This window comes from Dama dama, chromosome 8 (genome assembly GCF_033118175.1).
Source record: "Dama dama isolate Ldn47 chromosome 8, ASM3311817v1, whole genome shotgun sequence".
Classification (NCBI taxonomy): Eukaryota; Metazoa; Chordata; class Mammalia; order Artiodactyla; family Cervidae; genus Dama; species Dama dama.
This window is the reverse complement of record NC_083688.1, coordinates 32,814,087-32,837,520: the sequence shown is the minus strand read 5'-3', so window position 1 is coordinate 32,837,520 and position 23,434 is coordinate 32,814,087. Positions and strand designations below refer to the sequence as shown.

The following is a 23,434-nucleotide window of genomic DNA, read 5'->3' as shown; positions in this document are numbered from 1 at the left end:
ATATGTCTTCATATTTGGTTATTTGAAAAATAGTTATTTTCAAAGCAGTCATAAAAGAATATTGAACTATGACATAAAGGAGTGAAGAAGAATCTTTGCTTGTTTTTTGTGGAGTAAAGACTTTGTGTAGTTCCTAATTTATGATTCTAAGAATCAGCTGACTTTGAGATGGTTATGCATTCTTTGGCAAAACAAATCTGAAAGCTGTCACTAATTCTGTCATTTATTCTCATTGTTTTCATTGTGCACTAAAAGATTAAAAGTACAAAACTGTATTTTGGAAGATTGACAGACTGTCTAGGCATATGCCACATTAGTTCCATAGTCAAATGTGTTACAATGCAAGGTACACAGTGTTTTTCAGGGCAACAAAATAAGTGTCACATCTTTCCATACTGTCCAAACAACCTTCTTTCAAGCCAGGAAGATGAAAGAAATAAAGGTCAGTTTCAAATACAGTAAGGTAAAGAAAATGAGGCCAGGTATGAGACAGTAGGAGAAAAGGAAGTTGAAAGAGCAAGATGGCAGGAGCAGAGAGTCTGAGATGGAACCTTGAGACTGCCGAATTGCTGTTCTCAAACTCATTTACTTATGGTCCCTGAATTTAGGAGCAAATTTGGAAGGGGATGAAAGTATTCTAAGCTTGGGAATAATTGAGCTCCTGATAGTGATTGTGGGAACCACATATTCAGTGTGAATAGTAATTTGCTTATTTCACAAGATTCGAGTTTGCTCTACTCATGTATAAAATCAGAGTGAAACACTTTATAAATGCCAAGTCACATTGCTATAAATTCCATATAAGCCATAGGCATTTACATTTGGTCCTCCATAACCAGGGATATTCACGGAATCAACCAACCATGAAATGAAAATATTTGGGGAAAATTTTCTAGAAAGTTTTAAAAATAAAAACATGAATTTGCTACATCCAGCAGCTGTTTATTTATTTATTTTATTGAAGTATATTTGACTTACAGCTTTGTGTTACTTTCAGGTGTAGAGCAAAGTGATTTAGTTATATATGAGTGTACATATATATTATTTTTCATATTCCTTTCCATTATAAATTATTGACTTTACTTCCCTGTGCTATAAAATAGGTTCTTGCTGTTCATCTTTTTTTATGCATACTAGTGTATGCTTGTTAATTTCAAACTCCTAAATTATCCCTCCCCCACTTTCCCCTTTGATAACCATGTTTGTTTTCAATGTCTGTGAGTCTGTTTTTGATTTTGTAAACAAGTTCATTTGTAGTAAGTAATCTAGAGATGGCTTAAAGCATTTGGAGGGATGTGCATAGGTTATATGCATATACAGTACCATTTACTATAAGGGTATTGAACATCCATGGAGTTTGTATCCATGGGCAGGGAGGGTTCTGGGACAGTCACCTGGGGAAAAGGGACTGCTATGCTTAATTAAGCATAGGTCATTTATGGCAAATTACCACTTTCTCATGTCATCAAAACACACAAAAAAAATGACTGAAAAGAACATGAGGAAAGCCCATGTATTTTGGTTTGCATTTTGCTTATGCTATAGGAAAAGCTTGAAGTATTTTCCCACTCATCTTCTCATACAGGAGCTTTTTAGCCATAGGTAATGGTTTTGAGGACTTGGTGTTCGTAATGAGAGATGATGGGGAAGAATGTTTTCGATCTTGGCAGAATACTGATTGGCTCCTCAGTAGTGAGTAGTAGACAGAGATCAGGACAGGGAGAGGTCATTCAGACAAAAGGAGATGTACAAAAGTGTTAGAGACTCACTAAACCTTAATAACTATTTTGCTTGTGACTGACTCTCATCCAAGTTACAGAGAAATCAAAATTTCTTCTAAAAAAATACCCCCAAATCATTTATATCTTCTTACATATATCAGCTTGCAGTTCAGTTTCTTGTCATGATCTGACTGTATAACTCAGTAATTTTCTGAAATAAGCAACTATTCCTTTTTATCCAGGCATGATTTTGAAAAATAACATTTTCTTTTGAGAAAACACCTACTTTGATTTCGGAATTAAAGACAGCAATGAATATTTTTAATATTGGTCTAAAGGAATGAACATCTGATTCCCTGAGAGAAATAATATTAAGCACACTCATTTTACAAAAGGAGTAAAAGTGTTAAGAGAATTAAAATATATAAACTACCTGTGATTATTCAGAGTTTAATTTGTACACTTTTCTTTTGGTGAATTATTCATATGCTTTTATTCTCTCTTTTTTAATCTTAATGCCTACCTTTCTCTATTTTTCATACCTTCCAGAAAAAAAGTAGACTAAAAATGCAGAAACAGAAGAAAACCCTCAAATCATAGCAATGTCTGTTTTCTTTCTACTATTCAAAATAATTGTTTTTAGAATAGAAAGTTAAAAAAAAAAACTAGCATAGTAGGAAGTAAAATTACTAGGAAAGGTTAAAGAATTCTAGGCAACTATTTTAAGTGTTTTAATTCATAGTCTTTTGTGTCAAATAGATTTTAGTCTAGAGTACTAATACATAGGATTCTTTTATTTGCTGTTTTATACATGTATCTATTAATAGCTATAAAATAAATATAATCTCTATAAGTAGAAACAAGTGAAAAATAGAAAATATGAGGAAAGCTTATAATTCCAACAGATGTAGGTTCTCTGCAAGTTTAAAGATGGACTGATCGCCTTCAGTGATCACATGTGACAACCGTATGGAAAGAAGGTCCCTTGGAATAAGGCAGAATGATAGATTGGATACAAATTACAGCTCTTAGGCAGAGTAGATCTGCCTTCTCCTGAGAGACAGTAATTTAAGATGATCCTACTAAAATGTAATGAGATGGTAATGAAGCATAGTAAATAAAAAGTGATACAAGATGTCTCATGACAAGGATTTGATGGTCTTTTGTGCTAAGGGGCGGGGGGTGGTGCAAAGGTAAGAGCGAAGGAGAAAGATTTTACTTTTGAATTATTTTATAAGCCAAACCTCCCACTGTTTCAGTCTTTTCCAAGAGGCTACCTGTGTAGCCTGAAGAGATAGAAAAACCCTAAATAGTTCCAGAGGGCCCAACTGAGTGCCTAAAGTGCTCACTGTGTTCCTCCCAGCAGTTTCTTAATAAGAATTCTAGTCTCTTTTTTAGTGGTTCTTCCTACCTTCTTAACTTACAGCTTTCTGCATCTTGGGATAAAAAAAGTCCTTGAAGAGAAAACCATTGCTAAATATTGGGCTTATATCCCTGTGCCTTTCTTCTTTCCAGAATCCCTGCTGCTCAATTTTTGGTTTCTTTGGCAGCCATGAACTGCAGTTCATTATTTATAAATATTTATTGATTATCTATTACATACCAAGTACTGGACTAGAAGCTAGATAAGAATTGAAAACAAAAACAGATGTGGTCTTTGCTCTCATGCAATTTAAAATCTACTAGAAGACAGACATAATCAAGTAATTACTTAAATACAAGTAGAACTGAAATTGAGGTAAGTGAAAGGAACTACAAGGTGCTGCAAAACCATGTATTAGGTAAAACTGACTTTGCTAGGGAGGTCAGGAGTTGACACTTTAAGGATGAGTAAGGGGAGGAGGAGAGTGAATAGCATCCCTGGAAAAGGGAGCACAGATGCTAAAACTGTGTGCACCATGGAGAGAGTAAGAGATGGAGAGAAGACCTGTGTTCCTAAAACGAGATAGAACTTTGGGAAATTCGATGTGTGATAGGTAAGATAATGCTGGAGGCCACTTCATGCAGTGCCTTTTAAGCCAAGCTAAGAAGCTTTGTCTTCTTCATGCTCAGAGCAAGAGAGATCTTTGAAAGATTTCAAGCAAGGGGATAAGAAAGTGAGAAATTCTTATTGGAAACAAGGACTTGTATTTCATTAAGTATTATAATATCAGTTTTGCTGTTGAAGAGTCTAAAATTCAGAGAGAGTATCAGATATTCATGATCATAGCCCTATTAAGTGATAGCATTGAGATGCAAACACACCTCTGTTTCTTGGCTTAGTGATCCTCTCTTTAACCCAAGTTGCTTTCTGTGAAACAAGAGCACACATGGAAAGGACTTAAAGGTAAACACTGCTGGTTCAGTTTGATGACCCCTGCAGAAGAGAGGTCAGTCTTAAGCTCCGTATTTTCAAACTGGAATAAAAAAGGCCAGATTGGTGGAGAAATTGATGTTATGGCACATGGGGAGTAGCTGAAGGAACTAGGTAACTTTCTACTAAAGAAGAGAAAGGTGAGTGGTTGGATCATGCCAATTATCTTCAGATATTAGAGAATACAAATTTACAGGACTCTATAGAGCTAACTGGAGAAGGCAATGGCACCCCACTCCAGTACTCTTGCCTGGAAAATCCCAGGGATGGGGTCGCAGAGTCGGACACGACTGAAGTGACTTAGCAGCATAGAGCTAACCAAGGTCAGGGGGGATAATGTACAGGAAAGCACATCATTGGTTCTTAGAAGAATTCTCTGGGGACGGGTGTTGTCAAACTCCAGGACTGTAGTAAAATTTTCCTATTACGTAGACTATATGAGCAGAGCTTGATTGCTACTTGTGAATTACATTACAGAAAAAAAATTATCCTTGGAGCAGATAAATGAACCCTGTAACACCTAATAGTTCTCCCAACTCAATTCTGTGATTCTCTGATATATAAATAATTAAATGTAGTATTTTGAATTTAAAATAAAATTTTAATTTTTTAAATAAAAAAATAAATTGTTTAAAATGAAAAATAAAAACCTCAAGTATAAAAAGATACTAAAATGTCTATAAGGCAAATAAATTTGCTCATATTTCAAATTACTCTTTAAAAAAATATGTCTTCATGTAAAATGATTTTTAAAAGCTGAGTTGTATGCACTGTGGCAAATCAGACATACCAAGTTATATAAAAAAGATCAATTCCTTGAAAAGCTTTCTTGAGAAATATTGATCATTAATTTAAAAAATTAGACATGCTAGAAATTGCTGTATATGTACAATAAATGGAGTTTTATTATCAGTTTTTATGTCTAACTTGATCATTGCTTTAAAATTGATGCTTCGTTTGTTAGATAGAATAAGGCATTGCTAATGGGCTCAGCATGAAGCTAGTAATGTTCAAAAACTACAGAGAGCATTGTCCTGTTAAAAAACAAAAAACTATAAATGTTGAAGTTTTTCAAGTGAAGAATGATACCTGCAATCTGGGATGTTAATTTGTGATTGTTCACTGAGGCCTGTTTTATATTCTTGTTACCAGTAATGAATATACCTTTTGCTTCTGCCACCAGATGGCAGAAGTAGGCATTATTAGTTAGGAGTTTACAGTTAAAGTGCTTTCATATTTTTTAGGTAATTGAATTAAAATCAAAACAGACAATTTGAATGTTTTTAGTAGCTCTTGTGACAAGTTTGATAATGGTAAGATGGAAAATATTAGTCAAGTGAGACTTCAGAATTAAATTCGTTGTAATCTTTTAAGTATTCCCTTAGAATAATAGCCACCCTTATTTAAAAAAAAAAAAAGTTTCACAAGGAGTTTCCATGGACATGTTTTAATGCACTATGTAAAATTTTAATTATTTCTTTATAAATTGTTGTGTCAATATAAAGGCAGTCAGTGGACTTATAAATAAGGGTAAATTTTAAAGCCAGTGGACTTATAAATAGGGGTAAATTTTAAGCATTATGCACTTGTAAAGGGAGAAATGTATAATATAGTTATTAAGACATTAATAGGTGATTTAAAGGAAATTTAGCAGTGTTGCAAATAATATTCAAATAAGTGCATGTATATTAATATAAAATTACCTGACAAACCTTAAGAATTTAAAAAGATACTAAAATTAACTTATCTAGATCCTATTACAAAAGGATACCTGACTTCTTTGATAAATAGCAAATGCTATGGCTTATCAAGAGATGTTTTTAAGGATCAGGAGGCATTAACTTGTTTTCAATATCAATTTACATTTTTCATATCCATTCACATTTTCTGAAATTCTTGTTCTGTTCTTTAAAATTCTGCTTCCTTGTGTCCTATTAATTCTTTAGCCCTCCATATCTGACTTATCATCCTACCCATGATAAAGGAAATATTCATATCTAGTAAGTTTGTCTGGTTAGAGTCATTTATAAGGACAGTTTCTTTGCCACCCAACAGATTGTTTTGATTTTAAACTCACAGTAGCAAGTGACGAAACTGACTGTGCTTTCCTTCTGAAAACATGCTGTTTCCTTGCCTTGCATCATGCCACACTGCTCCATGTACCTTTTTTTTTTTAAAGTTGTAATAAAATTTATTGAAGATAAATTACCCTTAATGATGAAAAATGAATATTTTCTCTCTACTGGTTTTTGTAGTCAATGCATTAAAGCAAACAAATGTAATTAAAAAAAACAAAAACAAAACTTTGATGTTGGAAAGAGAAATAAAACCCTACTTCTTACGGCATGGTTTGTCCAGTCAGAGGAATCTTATGTAATGTACAAGACCATTAGTACTAATAAAACATGCAGTGATTATATATTTTCTCTATGTAGGTCATATATATGTATTTTTTTCCATGTACCTTCTTACATTCCCTTTTAGTCTCTTTGGTGGGATGGGCTTTTGGTCCTTTACACTACCTGCAGGTGTCAGAGGTCATAGAACAATTTGTTTTCTCTCTCAACAACATTTCTTTATATGGTGTCATTCATTCTTTCACCTCCAAATGTTACCTCTGTGGTGAAGTCTCCCAGACACCCACCCTAGCCCATTTATCTCCATTGGCCTCCAGGCTCATATCAGTTCCCTCCTTGAAATGATTCTCTTTTATTCTAGTATTGATACATTTCCTCTTTGGATGTCATTGACTTTATGTAGAGGCTAGATTAGTTTTCCTGCATAGCCTTCTACTTTGTGGTTAAAATGTAAAAAAATATGCTACAATAAAAACCACAGCCTACATTTTTATCCCAAGTTAAAACAAAAGATGACTGTAAACTAGAATGTACAGTTGTGAATTATCACAACTCTCCTTCAGATGTAGGATATTTTTATGAGGTAAATTTGTGATTTTATTAGCCAGTATAAATTAACTACAGTGACCTGTAAACTTTTTTGATCTAAAAAATTTATTTTCCATCACAATTCAACAAACACACATACATAATGTGTTGTTGTTGTTTAGTCGATAAGTCATGTCCAACTCTTTTGCGACCCAAAGGAATATAGCTTGCCAGGCTCCTCTGTCCATGGGATTTCCCAGGCAAGAAGACTATAGTGGGTTGCTGCTTCCTTCTGCTGGGTATCTTCCCAACCCAGGGATGGAAATAATGTCTCCTGCTTGGCAGGCAGATTCCTTCCCACTGAGCCACCAGGGAAGCCATATATAATGTGTATACATATATAAAAATGAAACAAAAGTTTCACCAAAAACATACCTTGAATGTTAATTTTTTTGAAACCTTTTTTTTTTTTAAGTCTTAGGTATACAATAAATTTGATAGGAAAGTATAGAAATTCTCCCATGTACCCCATCCCCTTACATATATAGCCAGTATGAGCAGAGTGGTACCTTTTTAAAAAAACCAAAAATGAACTGCACTGACCCATTATAATCACCAAGGTGCCCAGTTCATCTCAGGGTCCACTTTAATGAAGTGAATAGTGTTGTACATTCCATGCATTTGGACAAAAGTATAATGACATATAGCCTTCCCTGATGGCTCTGATGATAAAGAATCTGCCTGCAATTCAGGAGACATGGGTTCAATCCCTGTATCGAGATGGATATAATGACATGTATCCATCATTGTAATGTCATTCAAAATATTTTCACTGCTCATAAAAAATTCTGTACTTTGTATTCATCTCCCCATGAACCTCTGGCTACCATTGATCTTTTTACTGTCTCCATAGTTTTGCCTTTTCCAGAATGGCATATAGTTGGAATCTATTTTTAATTTTTTTCTCTCTCCATGAAGAGAGAGGTTCAAAGCCCTTACAGCCCACCAGAACCAAACAGACTCTAGGTGGCAAGCCTCCCCACTGAATACCATAGCTTTTCTTCCAGTATCGAGTCCTGTCCCACTGGTCCTGCCCAGCAGTCACGTAGAGGTACAGGGGGACACATGTTGGATAGTTATTCATAGGAAGGTCACACGTTTTGTGCCCCTTGTCACAATGAACCCAGATTCCTGACAGCTGTGTTGTAAGCAGATGAGCTATTTCTTCAGGCCCCCTTCTGTGAGCATACCGCCCCCTCACAGAAGTAAGATATTAACAAAGGATTTTGAAAATTTATTTCTGTATAGAAGAAAGTAGCTATACAACTGAGGTATGATTTAATTTACTAATTAGACTATTCAGGGCTCAAATGTAAACTTGAGCTAGTGTGTGCATGCTCAGTCGTGTCTGACTCTTTTTTTTTTTTTTTCCAGTGGGTTTTGTCATACATTGATATGAATCAGCCATGGATTTACATGTATTCCCAATCCCGATCCCCCCTCCCACCTCCCTCTCCACCCGATTCCTCTGGGTCTTCCCAGTGCACCAAGCCGGAGCACTTGTCTCGTGCATCCCACCTGGGCTGGGGATCTGTTTCACCATAGATAGTATACATGCTGTTCTTTTGAAATATCCCACCCTCACATTCTCCCACAAAGTTCAAAAGTCTGTTCTGTATTTCTGTGTCTCTTTTTCTGTTCTGCATATAGGGTTATCGTTATCACCTTTCTAAATTCCATATACATGTGTCAGTATGCTGTAATGTTCTTTATCTTTCTGGCTTACTTCACTCTGTATAAGGGGCTCCAGCTTCATCCATCTCATTAGGACTGGTTCAAATGAATTCTTTTTAATGGCTGAGTAATATTCCATGGTGTATATGTACCACAGCTTCCTTATCCATTCATCTGCTGATGGGCATCTAGGTTGCTTCCATGTCCTGGCTATTATAAACAGTGCTGTGATGAACATTGGGGTGCACGTGTCTCTTTCAGATCTGGTTTCCTCAGTGTGTATGCCCAGAAGTGGGATTGCTGGGTCATATGGCAGTTCTATTTCCAGTTTTTTAAGAAATCTCCACACTGTTTTCCATAGCGGCTGTACTAGTTTGCATTCCTACCAACAGTGTAAGAGGGTTCCCTTTTCTCCACACCCTCTCCAGCATTTATTGCTTGTAGACTTTTGGATAGCAGCCATCCTGACTGGCGTGTAATGGTACCTCATTGTGGTTTTGATTTGCATTTCTCTAATAATGAGTGATGTTGAGCATCATTTCATGTGTTTGTTAGCCATCTGTATGTCTTCTTTGGAGAAATGTCTGTTTAGTTCTTTGGCCCATTTTTTGATTGGGTCATTTATTTTTCTGGAATTGAGCTGCAGGAGTTGCTTGTATATTTTTGAGATTAATCCTTTGTCTGTTTCTTCATTTGCTATTATTTTCTCCCAATCTGAGGGCTGTCTTTTCACCTTACTTATAGTTTCCTTTGTAGTGCAAAAGCTTTTCAGTTTCATTAGGTCCCATTTGTTTAGTTTTGCTTTTATTTCCAATATTCTGGGAGGTGGGTCATAGAGGATCTTGCTGTGATTTATGTCGGAGAGTGTTTTGCCTATGTTCTCCTCTAGGAGTTTTATAGTTTCTGGTCTTACATTTAGATCTTTAATCCATTTTGAGTTTATTTTTGTGTATGGTGTTAGAAAGTGTTCTGGTTTCATTCTTTTACAAGTGGTTGACCAGTTTTCCCAGCACCACTTGTTAAAGAGGTTGTCTTTTTTCCATTGTATATCCTTGCCTCCTTTGTCAAAGATAAGGTGTCCATAGGTTCGTGGATTTATCTCTGGGCTTTCTATTCTGTTCCATTGATCTATATTTCTGTCTTTGTGCCAGTACCATACTGTCTTGATGACTGTGGCTTTGTAGTAGAGTCTGAAGTCAGTCAGGTTGATTCCTCCAGCTCCATTCTTCTTTCTCAAGATTACTTTGGCTATTCGAGGTTTTTTGTATTTCCATACAAATTGTGAAATTCTTTGGTCTAGTTCTGTGAAAAATACCGTTGGTAGCTTGATAGGGATTGCATTGAATCTATAGACTGCTTTGGGTAGAATAGCCATTTTGACAATATTAATTCTTCCAATCCATGAACACGGTATGTTTCTCCATCTGTTTGTGTCGTCTTTGATTTCTTTCATCAGTGTTTTATAGTTTTCTATGTATAGGTCCTTTGTTTCTTTAGGTAGATATACTCCTAAGTATTTTATTCTTTTTGTTGCAATGGTGAATGGTATTGTTTCCTTAATTTCTCTGTCTGTTTTTTCATTGTTAGTATATAGGAATGCAAGGGATTTCTGTGTGTTAATTTTATATCCTGCAACTTTACTATATTCATTGATTAGCTCTAGTAATTTTCTGGTAGAGTCTTTAGGGTTTTCTAGGTAGAGGATCATGTCATCTGCAAACAGTGAGAGTTTTACTTCTTCTTTTCCTATCTGGATTCCTTTTACTTCTTTTTCTGCTCTGATTGCTGTGGCCAGAACTTCCAACACTATGTTGAATAGTAGTGGTGAGAGTGGGCACCCTTGTCTTGTTCCTGATTTCAGGGGAAATGCCTTCAATTTTTCACCATTGAGGGTGATGCTTGCTGTGGGTTTGTCATATATAGCTTTTATTATGTTGAGGTATGTTCCTTCTATTCCTGCTTTTTGGAGAGTTTTAATCATAAATGAGTGTTGAATTTTGTCAAAGGCTTTCTCTGCATCTATTGAGATAATCATATGGTTTTTATCTTTCAATTTGTTAATGTGGTGTATTACATTGATTGATTTGCAGATATTAAAGAATCCTTGCATTCCTGGGATAAAGCCCACTTGGTCATGGTGTATGATTTTTTTAATATGTTGTTGGATTCTGTTTGCTAGAATTTTGTTAAAGATTTTTGCATCTATGTTCATCAGTGATATTGGCCTGTAGTTTTCTTTTTTTGTGGCATCTTTGTCTGGTTTTGGAATTAGGGTGATGGTGGCCTCATAGAATGAGTTTGGAAGCTTACCTTCTTCTGCAATTTTCTGGAAGAGTTTGAGTAAGATAGGTGTTAGCTCTTCTCTAAATTTTTGGTAGAATTCAGCTGTGAAGCCATCTGGTCCTGGGCTTTTGTTTGCTGGAAGATTTTTGATGACAGTTTCGATTTCCTTGCTTGTGATGGGTCTATTAAGATCTTCTATTTCTTCCTGGTTCAGTTTTGGAAAGTTATACTTTTCTAAGAATTTGTCCATTTCATCCAAGTTGTCCATTTTATTGGCATAGAGCTGCTGGTAGTAGTCTCTTATGATCCTTTGTATTTCAGTGTTGTCTGTTGTGATCTCTCCATTTTCATTTCTAATTTTGTTAATTTGGTTTTTCTCTCTTTGTTTCTTAATGAGTCTTGCTAATGGTTTGTGAATTTTGTTTATTTTTTCAAAAAACCAGCTTTTAGCTTTGTTGATTTTTGCTATGGTCTCTTTAGTTTCTTTTGCATTTATTTCTGCCCTGATTTTTAAGATTTCTTTCCTTCTGCTAACTCTGGGGTTCTTCATTTCTTCCTTCTCTAATTGCTTTAGGTGTAGAGTTAGGTTATTTAATTGGTTTTTTTCCTGTTTCTTGATGTAAGCCTGTAATGCTATGAACCTTCCCCTTAGCACTGCTTTTACAGTGTCCCATAGGTTTTGGGTTGTTGTGTTTTCATTTTCACTCATTTCTATACATATTTTGATTTCTTTTTTGATTTCTTCTATGATTTGTTGGTTATTCAGAAGCGTGTTATTTAGCCTCCATATGTTTGAAGTTTTAACAATTTTTTCCCTGTAATTGAGATCTAATCTTACTGCACTGTGGTCAGAAAAGATGACTGGAATGATTTCAATTTTTTTGAATTTTCCAAGACCAGATTTATGGCCCAGGATGTGATCTATTCTGGAGAATGTTCCGTGTGCACTTGAGAAAAAGGTGAAGTTGATTGTTTTGGGGTGAAATGTCCTATAGATATCAATTAGGTCTAGCTGGTCCATTGTGTCATTTAAGGTTTGTGTTTCCTTGTTAATTTTCTGTTTAGTTGATCTATCCATAGTTGTGAGTGGGGTATTAAAGTCCCCCACTATTATTGTGTTACTATTAATTTCCTCTTTCATACTCGTTAGCGTTTGCTGTACATATTGTGGTGCTCCTATGTTGGGTGCATATATATTTATAATTGTTACATCTTCTTTTTTGATTGATCCTTTGATCATTATGTAGTGACCTTCTTTGTCTCTTTTCACTTCCTTTATTTGAAAGTCTATTTTATCTGATATGAGTATTGCGACTCCTGCTTTCTTTTGGTCTCCGTTTGCATGAAATATTTTTTTCCAGCCCTTCACTTTTAGTCTGTATGTGTCTCTTGTTTTGACGTGGGTCTCTTGTAGACAGCATATATAGGGGTCTTGTTTTTGTATCCATTCAGCCAATCTTTGTCTTTTGGTTGGGGCATTCAACCCATTTACATTTAGGGTAATTATTGATAGGTGTGGTCCCGTTGCCATTTACTTTGTTGTTTTGGGTTCACGTTTATACAACCTTTCTGCATTTATTGTCTAGAGAAGATCCTTTAGCATTTGTTGAAGAGCTGGTTTGGTGGTGCTGAATTCTCTCAGCTTTTGCTTATCTGTAAAGCTTTTGAATTCTCCTTCATATCTGAATGAGATCCTTGCTGGATACAGTAATCTAGGTTGTAGGTTACTCTCTTTCATTACTTTCAGTACATCCTGCCATTCCCTTCTGGCCTGGAGGGTTTCTATTGATAGATCAGCTGTTATCCTTATGGGAATCCCTTTGTGTGTTATTTGTTGTTTCTCCCTTGCTGCTTTTAATATTTGTTCTTTGTGTTTGATCTTTGTTAATTTGATTAATATGTGTCTTGGGGTGTTTCGCCTTGGGTTTATCCTGTTTGGGACTCTCTGGGTTTCTTGGATTTGGGTGGCTATTTCCTTCCCCATTTTAGGGAGGTTTTCAGCTATTATCTCCTCGAGTATTTCCTCATGGCCTTTCTTTTTGTCTTCTTCTTCTGGAACTCCTATGATTCGAATGTTGGGGCGTTTCACAGTGTCCCAGAGGTCCCTGAGGTTGTCCTCATTTCTTTTGATCCTTTTTTCTTTTTTCCTCTCTGCTTCATTTATTTCCACCATTTTATCTTCTACCTCACTTATCCTATCTTCTGCCTCCGTTATTCTACTCTTGGTTCCCTCCAAAGTGTTTTTGATCTCATTCATTGCATTATTCATTTGTAATTGACTCTTTTTTATTTCTTCTAGGTCTTTATTAAACAGTTCTTGAATCTTTTCAATCTTTGTTTCCAGGCTATTTATCTGTAACTCCATTTTGTTTTCAAGATTTTGGATCATTTTTATTATCATTATTCTAAATTCTTTTTCAGGTAGATTCCCTATCTCCTCCTCTTTTGTTTGACTTGGTGGGCATTTTTCATGTTCCTTTACCTGTTGGGTATTTCTTTGCCTTTTCATCTTGTTTAGATTGCTGTATCTGGAGTGGGCTTTCTGTATTCTGGAGGTCTGTGGTTCCTTTTTGTTGTGGAGGATTAACCCAGTGGGTGGGGTTAGACGATTGGCTTGTCGAGATTTCCTGGTTAGGGAAGCTTGCGTCAGTGTTCTGGTGTGTGGAACTTGATTTCTTCTCTTTGGAGAGCAATGGAGTGCCCAGTAATGAGTTTTGAGATGGGTCTATGTGTTAGGTGTGACCTTGGGCAGCCTGTATGTTGATGTTCAGGGCTATGTTCCTGTGTTGCTGGAGAATTTGCGTGGTATGTCTTGCTCTAAAACTTATTGGCTCTTGGGTGGTGGTTGGTTTCAGTGTAGGTATGGAGGCTTTTGGACAGTCACTTATTACTTAAAGTTCCTTGTAGTCAGGAGTTTTCTGGTGTTCTCAGGTTTTGGGCTTAAGTCTCCTGCCTCTGGGTTTCAGTTTTATTCTTCCTGTAGTCTCAGGACTTCTCCAACTATACAGCCCTGATAAGAAAACTTCTAGGTTAATGGCTAAAAGATTCTCCCCCGTTAGGGACACCCAGAGAGGTTCACAGAGTCACATGAAGAAGAGGAGAGGGAGGAGGGAGATAGAGATGAACAGGAGGAGAAAAAGGGGGACTCAAGAGGAGAGAGACAGATCTACGCAGCTGTCTGTTCCCAGAGTGTTCTCCGTAGCCCAGTCACCTACAAAGATTCACAGAATTGGAATGGGAAGAGAAGGGGAAAGGAGGAAATAGAGGTGTTCTGAGGTAGAAAACAGGGAGTCAAGATTGGGAGAGAATAATCTTCGGTTTAAAAATAGGGCTTCTCTTCTTTTTTTTGTAAGGTTATAGTGTATTGGAAATGAAAATTAAGGAGTGGTAGAGGAGTACTAGAGGACTTTAAAAGAAATAAGAGAAAAAGAAAAATAGAAAATAGAAGAGAAAAAGGAAAGAAAAAGAAAAAAAAGAAAAAAAAAAAAAAAAGAAAGAAAAAAAAAATTTTTTTTTCCCCCTAATTAAAAAATCGTAAAAGTCTATGGAAATGAAAGTTAACGAGTAATGGGGGAGTAATAGGGGATTTTAAAGGAAAATAAAAGAGAAAAAATAAAAAAGAAAAAAGAAAAAAAAGAAAAAAATTAAAAAAAATTAAAAAAAAAAAAAAAGAGAAAAAAGTAAAATTATATCTAGGAGTTTCTCTGGAGCTGTTGCGGTCAGTGTGGGTTCGGCTCAGTTTCAGATAGCTCCTCGTTCCAGCTTACGCTTCTCGATATCTACAGGCTCCTCCGGTGTAGACAATGTTTCCTAGAGGGATTTTAATCTGTTGCACCAGTCCCTTCTGAAGCGGTTCCCTTTGTTTATTTGGCTTCTGTTTGCCGGTCTCTTCAGAGCCTCATTTCCGCCCTAACACAGGCAGGCGGAGGTGGACTCTTATTCAGGTAGCTAGTTCCGTCGCTCTGCGGGGAGGGGCTTGCGCTGCGGGGACGGGCTGGCGCTGTGGGGAGAGGCTGGGGCTGCTGGGAGGGGCCGACGCTGCCCTCTCCGTCTGCGCCGCTCAGGCTCCCGGCTGTTCTATATGGAGCGCGCCCTGCGCTGCGCGAGGTTCCAGCCCTCGGATGTTCCACAAAAGCGCAGAACAAAAAGCTGCGCCTGCCCTCTGTGCCTTCCCCGTCAGAGCGGTCCAGGCAGCCAGGGGCTTGGTGGGCGCACTCTCCCCAGGTGTGGCGCGCCCCCTCCCTTCCGCGGACCCAGTCTCAGTTTCCGCTGGCGCCAGTCGGGTGCGCGCGCCTTCTGCCCTCCGCGTCCCCAGCCCCAGTCCCCGCCCGCGCCGGTCGGGTGCCTGCGCCCTGTGTCTCGCCGCGACCTTCCCCTCCCCCCTGCCTCCTGCCTCCGGCGGAGCTGGGCCGGTCCGCAGCCTGCGAGCTCCTCTCTGGACCCTCTCGGTCTCTTTGATCTGCGAACGGCCGGCAGTGTGTTCGGGCCGGTTAATTTACTCTCTCTCTTTTGGTCTCCCACAGTTCATGTTGGCAACTCACAGAAGCTCCCTCCGATTGTCCTCAGGACACTCAGGCCCGGACCCTACCCCAAGCAATGCCGCCTAAGAGCTCCTGGGACGGATCTCCGTCCTTAGCTCTTTTGTCTCACTTTTTATCTTTTATATTTTGTCCTACCTCCTTTCGAAGACAATGGGCTGCTTTTCTGGGTGCCTGATGACCTCAGCTAGCGATCAGAAGTTGTTTTGCAAAGTTTGCTCTGCGTTCAGTTATTCTTTTGATGAATTTGTAGGAGAGAAAGTGGTCTCCCTGTCCTACTCCTCCGCCATCTTGGCTCCTCCTCCTCGTGTCTGACTCTTTGTGACCCCATGGACTGTAGCCCACCAGGCTCCTCTGTCTGTGGGATTTTCCAGGTAAGAACACTGGAGTGGGTTGCCATTTTCTACTCCAGGGGATCTTCCCAACCCAGGGATTGAACCTTTTTCTCTTGAGTCTCCTGCATTAGGTGGACGGGTTATTTATCACTGTGCGACCCCAGTGCGTGTTAATTCACACATGTGTTAATTCATACATTTTTTGAAGTAGGGATTCTTGGTTTATACTGTTTTTTTTTTTTTAATATCAAAATACCTGTCAACTTGCATATATCTCTAATGTATATTTTACATTTATTGTTTCATCTGGCTTGGAGTGGGAAACTGCCAAGAGTCATTCCCCCTACAAGGCTAGTTAGTGGCCTATGACATGTCTTGGTGTGAAATATTTTGCCCAGCTGAAAACAGGAATGCAGTAATGGAAATTCTGATGAGAGGAATGTGAGATATCCAAATTTTGGCAAATTAAAAAAATTTGAGAATTTAGTTGGTGGAAGTCCATAAGACATTATGACATTGTAAGGCAGGTGTGGAGAAAGAGTGAGCCACAGATTCAGGAAAAGAAAAAGGAAATTTATTAGAGGAAGATGATAGGGTGATAGGCCCTTAAGAAGAACCAGCATCCTCCCTTTCTGACAGGGTCTTTCTTATACCCCACCAATGAAAAATTCTCTGAAGGGATGGTTAATTTTTAGCCCGTAGCTGAATCCTGCAGTCACGTAGCCAGAGGTCTGGAATCCGGTGGTTTCGTAGCCTTGAGCAGGTAGGTGACAGTGGGAAAACAGAATGTTATTTGGGAAATTTGGTCAGGCTCAAGGGTCATGGTGACTCTATTCTTTGTGAGGTCAACATAATGAGCCATTTTAACAATAAGCCCCCATGTAGGCCCTATCAGACATGAGCCTTCAGAAAAGACAAGATAATATAAAAGATGAAAGTTTTCCAGAGAATATAGTTATCTCCTAACTGTATCCAAATGACACAGATGTGGGGACATGTCACCTCTTCAAAGAAGGAAAATCTCAGGTTAGCCATTTGATGAGAGAGTTTGAAGATACAGAGAACACATCAGAAGGGCTTGAGAAAAGGAAGTCAGCATAGCAGGAAGATTAAGGGACAGAGGATGTCAGAGCATGAGGGTTTGGGAAAATATGTGCCTTTAGTTTGGTGGTGGAGGGTTGCTGGGATGGTGGCATAACTAGTATTACTTGGCTTTGAAGCCAAATCCAGCATGTGAATCTCAGCATTTTGGGTGAAGTAGAAAAGAACAGCTTTATTGCTTTGTCAGGCAAAGGGGGGCACAATGGACTAAATCTCTCAAAACTGGAGAGGATAGTGAGGAATTTTATAGTAATAGTTCAAAGAGGGCATGATCAGCTCATGAGCGTTCTTCTGATTGGTTGGTGGTGAGGTAAGTGGGAGTCAGCATCGTCAACCTTATGCTTCCAACTGGTCTGGGATCTGTGTGCTTGTGGGCATGTAGTTAACTTCTCCCACCTGGTAGGGATTTCAGTATCTGCAAAACAGCTCAAAGATACTGACAAACCTAGACAGCGTATTAAAAAGCAGAGACATTACTTTACCAACAAAGGTCTGTCTAGTTAAAGCTATGGTTTTTCCAGTAGTCATGTATGGATGTGAGAGTAAAAGAAACCAGAATGCCGAAGAATTGATGCTTTTGAACTATTGTGCTGCAGAAGACTCTTGCGTCAATCCTTAAGGAAATCCTAAAGGAAATCAGTCCTGAATATTCATTGGAAGGACTGATGTTGAAACTCCAATACTTTGGCCACCTGATGTGAAGAACTGACTCACTGGAAAAGACCCTGATGCTGGGAAAGATTGAAGGCAGGAGGAGAAGGGGATGACGGAGGATGAGATGGTTGGATGGCATCACCAACTGGATGGACATAAGTTTGAGTAGGCTACGGGAATTGGTGATGGACAGGGAAGCCTGGTGTGCTGCCATCCATGGGGTTGCAAAGAGTCTGACAGGACTGAGCTGAGCAACTGAACTGAACTGAACTTAGCGGGAGCCAGAACCTGCCCCAAGGCTGCATTTTTGTTTGTTTTGACTGTTCCTCCCTTGTCTGTCAGCATCCCCTCCCTTCCCTAATTAGCAACTGTTTGAACCTGCTTCTTGGTACTCAAGGAAGATCTTGGAGGCTGAAAGAAGCCTATTTCCTGTAATCAACCCTGCAGTGAGCAGGGTCCTCTAGCCTTCCCAGGTGCCTCAGTGGTAAAGAATTCGCAGGCCAACACAGGAGAGGCAGAGACTGTTTGATCCTAGGTCAGGAAGATCCCTGGAGGAGGAAGTGGAAACCCACTCCAGTATTCTTGCTGGGAAAATTCCATGGCCAGAGGAGCCTGTTGGGCTACAGTCTGTGGGGTCTCACGGAGTTGAACATGACTTAGTGACGGAGCCCAGTGATGAGTAAGGGCTACTGTGAGGATTATGGGGTAGCGCTTGGCCCTCCTTTTGGTCCTGGCGTGTGTATAATGTGGAGAACAAGAGAGAATTAGTGATAAACCTAGACCATTCTGAAAATCTTGTTTTCATACTGACTTTTATTAGCTATGAAAAGGAAGTAATAGTTAATGCATATACTTTTAAGAAGAATTCAAATGTATTATTATTTAATTTTTACACTATTCTGCTTATTTTTAAGCAAAGACTTCTTTCCTGGATTAATAGTGTAAACGTTAGGGCTTGTCACTCAATATACCTCTTGGGAATACAAAATCTGTTTTATTTACTAATGACTATAATTAAGGTACATGTTTTCTAAAAAGCCAGCAATAAGGCTCCATAATAAACAGACGGTACTGTTAGCTGTGACAAACCAGGGCACGATGAGGGTTTGCTTCCCTTTCTATTTCCCTCCAGCTTACATCCTTATAAAACCCTTAAACACCCTGTGCCCGTGTGTGCATGCATGCTTCTGCATGTAATACGGTCATGGCAGCACAGGAGTGGTAGGCTCTCGGTGCAGTGGGGAGGACCCGTGCTCTCATTGGTGACAAGCTGGGAGTTTTCCTCTTTGGTTTCTCTTCTCCATTCCTTCCCATCTTTTCTTCTATACCCCAGCACACTTCACTCCTGAAAAGAAAGGAGATGAGATGAAAAGTGTAAAAGTGCAGCTAGAAAAGGAACAAAAGGCAGATGTCCCCCCTGACTTCCGAGAAGGAAATGTAGTCTCCCAAGTTATGGCATTTAGTCAGGCAGGTGATTGAGGCCTGAGATGATTTTATACTGATGATAGATAGATGGATAAAATGTTTCTTATTTTGTTTCTGTTGTCTAGTCACTGAGTCGTGTCAGACTCTTTGTGACCCCATGGGCTGCAGCACTCTAGACTTTCCTGTCCTTCACTATCTCCCGGACTTTGCTCCTACTCATGTCCATTGAGTTTATGATGCCTATAATCCTAACATAAAATGAGCTATAACTATCAGTAAAATTGCTAATGAATGGCTTTAGCATGGTAGGTCACTGGGAAAAGTCAATGACCTCCCTACTTGACCTCCCTAGGGAGTAGGGATGGGCCCATCCTGGAAACTGTATGGAGGTGGCTGGACAGCAGGGGTTGACTGCTGCAGGCTCCTCGAAGAAGTTCGGGCAAGTAGAAAAATAATATAGAAAGAGAAAATACATAATCATGATTTCAGGGTTAGGGGCAATTCAACAAAAGCTAAGGAGTGGGTATAATGCCAGGAATCAGCAGCACAGTGAAGCTGAGATAGCGACAAAGAAGGGGGAGATTCAGAGTCACATAATGAGAAGAACTGGGGTCCTTGATACTTGCTTAAAGTGAGTCACAAGGAAGAAAGAGGCCAAAGGACAGGAACAAGTGTGTAGTCACTTGAGAAATACCCATTTGCTAGAACTGGGACTTGGGAGCAGAGAAGTTGTAAGAGCGATGTGTGCTGAATTGCCTGTGCAAATGAAGCCAGGGCTGGGCTAAGAAGATATTTGTCCCTGACCTGATAGCAGAACCAAGTCTGCAGCTGGGGGCCAAGAGACTTAGCTCTGGGTGATGGACAAAGAACAGGAAACCTAGTACATTGTTACAACCAGAACATATTTTAAAAAGTAATTAGAATTGAGTTTGAGAGAAATGTGATTCTTGCAGCTATTGTAACAATAATTACCTAGGAACAGGAGTGTGCTTGTTTTGGGAAAGAAGGTGCAGAGGAGTACAGAGAATTGGTTCTGGGGAAAAAAGAACCAATTTTTACCTCAGAATATACTTAAAGTTTTCTCTCTCCTAACATCTGAAATATGGTATCCAAATATTTTAATGCTGCTTAACCTAATAGAGAACATTTGATTAATTAATTTATTCATATAGCAGTTATTATTGTCTTGCCCTTTAATTCATATAACAAGGGAAAAGCTATCTCACCTTTAGGAAAGCGGGATGAGTATTTAAAAACAAAACCTGTTTTGTCTCCTTGTCTTGACACACTGTTTCTTATGTTATTAGTGTTTTAAAAATTTCAAATAACGTAATATAAAAGTATATGAGTTGTATATGTTTATAAAAAGTAGGATTTTAAAAGCTTGAGGAACTATCAATCTACAGTTTCTCATTTGATAAGGAAAAAAAATTAAAATTAAAAACTGTAAGAGGTTATAAAATTGACTCTTTCATGACTTAAACATTTTTTGAGAAGTTCTACTTTACCTTAAAAAGAGAAAACCTATGACAAAGTCACTAACAATAAGAACAAGCCAGATAAACTACAAAATCATAGCATTTAGTATGTCCATGAGAGAACAAATGTTACAGGAAATCAGATGAACTAAATTCCAAAAGGTGACAGAACCTTCAAAGAGAGACAAGGCACACAAATGATATCACCTTTAGCAGAGCGAGGAACGAAAATATGAAAACCGCACAAGTGGGGAAGAAGTAAGGAACGAAAACTTCAATGAGTTCTTAAAGGTCAAATGTCGGCTAGTATAGCAGACTAGAATCCCTAGGAGTCCCACATCCAAGGTGAAGCAACTGATCTTTTCCATAGATTTTTATCCTGTGCTCACCAGAAAGATTTGAGCTGGGCAGGACATCTGAGAGAGCTCTCTTCAACAGTGCACAGACAAAAATCTCCATCTGCTTTCCACACTTAAATCTCATTGCTGCAAAAGCCATCTCGCTGCTGGAGGAATGGTAGGCAGCCCCCCTTTCATAGGCAAAACTAAGTGAAAAGTGCGTTAGTTGCTCAGTCATGTCTGACTCTTGGTGACTGCACAGACTGTAGCCCACCAGGCTTCTCTGTCCATGGAATTCTCCAGGCAAGAATACTGGAGTGAGTAGCCATTTCCTTATCCAGGGGATCTTCCTGACCCAGGGATTCTTTACCATCTGAGCCACTAGGGAAGTCTTTCGTAAGCAAAGGTCAGGTGTAAATGGGGGCCAGATCAAAGTGAGTTATTTACCCTGAGAGAGGAATGAGAAATGAGTTCAGTTCCCGATTCTTGTGCTGATAAAAGGCAGAGGTTTGTGCCACTGGAGAAGTGCAGGAAGCTTGCTTATCTGATAGTCCTCATAGATACAGAACATAATTTAGCTGGAGGGGCAGAAGTTCTGAGAAAGCCAAACCCTGAAGCGTAGATGTACAGGCATGCGTCAGACTGAGGCTGGACCAGGAAAGTTATGAGCTTTGGACCAAGTAACACGCGGCATACAATAGTCTACTGCCAAAGGTGGAGCAAGACCATGGGGAGACACTCCCTCTCTGTGGCAGAGAGTGAAGCAGAAATGCTGGGAAGCACTCGTGGGTTTATCAGACCTCACAATAAATAACAGGAAGCAGCAGTACACCACTGGAAGAGTTCAAATGTCTGTGATGAAGTGAGGTTAACTACAGCAACAACAAAACTTACACATTAGACTGACATTAAGGACCTGACTGAAGAACTGCATCCATCTCTGTGTGTAAGTCCTGTTTATGTCAGGCTCTATTTGCAGTAACCTATGTGCCTTCAAAAATTACAAAACACCAAAAAAAAAACCAAAAAAACCAGAAGCCAAAAAAAACCTTTATCAAAAGGTAAAGTACTAATAGTTTTTTATCTTTTTTATTTTTTTTCACTTTATTATTTTTTTATTTATTTTTATTAGTTGGAGGCTAATTACTTTACAGTATTGAAGTGGGTTTTGTCATACATTGACATGAATCAGCCATGGAGTTACATGTATTCCCCATCCCGATCCCCCCTCCCACCTCCCTCTCCACCCGATCCCTCTGGGACTTCCCAGTGCACCAGGCCCGAGCACTTGGTTCATGCATCCAACCTGGGCTGGTGATCTGTTTCACCATAGATAATATACATGTTTCGATGCTGTTGTCTCGAAACATCCCACCCTTGCCTTCTCCCACAGAGTCCAAAAGTCTGTTCTGTATTTCTGTGTCTCTTTTTCTGTTTTGCATATAGGGTTATCATTACCATCTTTCTAAATTACGTATATATGTATTAATATACTGTCCTGGTGTTTTTCTTTCTGACTTGCTTCACTCTGTATAATAGGCTCCAGTTTCATCCATCTCATTAGAACTGATTCAAATGAATTCTTTTTAACGGCTGAGTAATATTCCATGGTGTATATGTACCACAGCTTCCTTATCCATTCGTCTGCTGATGGGCATCTAGGTTGCTTCCATGTCCTGGCTATTATAAACAGTGCTGTGATGAACATTGGGGTGCACGTGTCTCTTTCAGATCTGGTTTCCTCAGTGTGTATGCCCAGAAGTGGGATTGCTGGGTCATATGGCAGTTCTATTTCCAGTTTTTTAAGAAATCTCCACACTGTTTTCCATAGCGGCTGTACTAGTTTGCATTCCCACCAACAGTGTAAGAGGGTTCCCTTTTCTCCACACCCTCTCCAGCATTTATTGCTTGTAGACTTTTGGATAGCAGCCATCCTGACTGGCGTGTAATGGTACCTCATTGTGGTTTTGATTTGCATTTCTCTAATAATGAGTGATGTTGAGCATCTTTTCATGTGTTTGTTAGCCATCTGTATGTCTTCTTTGGAGAAATGTCTGTTTAGTTCTTTGGCCCATTTTTTGATTGGGTCATTTATTTTTCTGGAATTGAGCTGCAGGAGTTGCTTGTATATTTTTGAGATTAATCCTTTGTCTGTTGCTTCATTTGCTATTATTTTCTCCCAATCTGAGGGCTGTCTTTTCACCTTGCTTATAGATCTTTTTTTATTTTTTAAATTATTAAAACATGATAATATATTTACAGGAGATTTGGAAAATACAAAACAAAGTTACATGTAGTTCCTCTATGTATTAATATCGTTTGCTTTAAGTAGGTAAATTAAGATTTTAGTTGGAGTTTCAATATCAGGCTCTCAGAAATTAATAGAATGAATGTGCAGAGAAGTAGAAGAATATAGTTGACCTGAAAAGCATTATGAACCAGTTTGACATAATTAAGATTTATGCGATTTTCACACAACAGTAGGATACAAATTCTGTTCAAGTTCCCATAGGCTATAAACTAGGAGACACTGGAACATATCCAGAGACAGAAGACCAGGTGCAGAGATTTCATGGTCTAAAGGTACTG

At 38.7% G+C, this 23,434-nt stretch overlaps 1 protein-coding gene and 1 non-coding gene across 2 annotated transcripts in view; one reads left to right on the top strand and one right to left on the bottom strand.

Moving 5' to 3' along the window:
• The window catches only part of SPAG16 (sperm associated antigen 16), a 989,423-nt gene that overhangs the window by 392,540 nt on the left and 573,449 nt on the right, over positions 1-23,434 (top strand). The window lies entirely within an intron of this gene.
• LOC133061090 (small nucleolar RNA SNORA11) lies at positions 8,083-8,212 on the bottom strand. Its single transcript, XR_009693920.1, has one exon. It is a non-coding gene; the product is annotated as a small nucleolar RNA SNORA11 (small nucleolar RNA).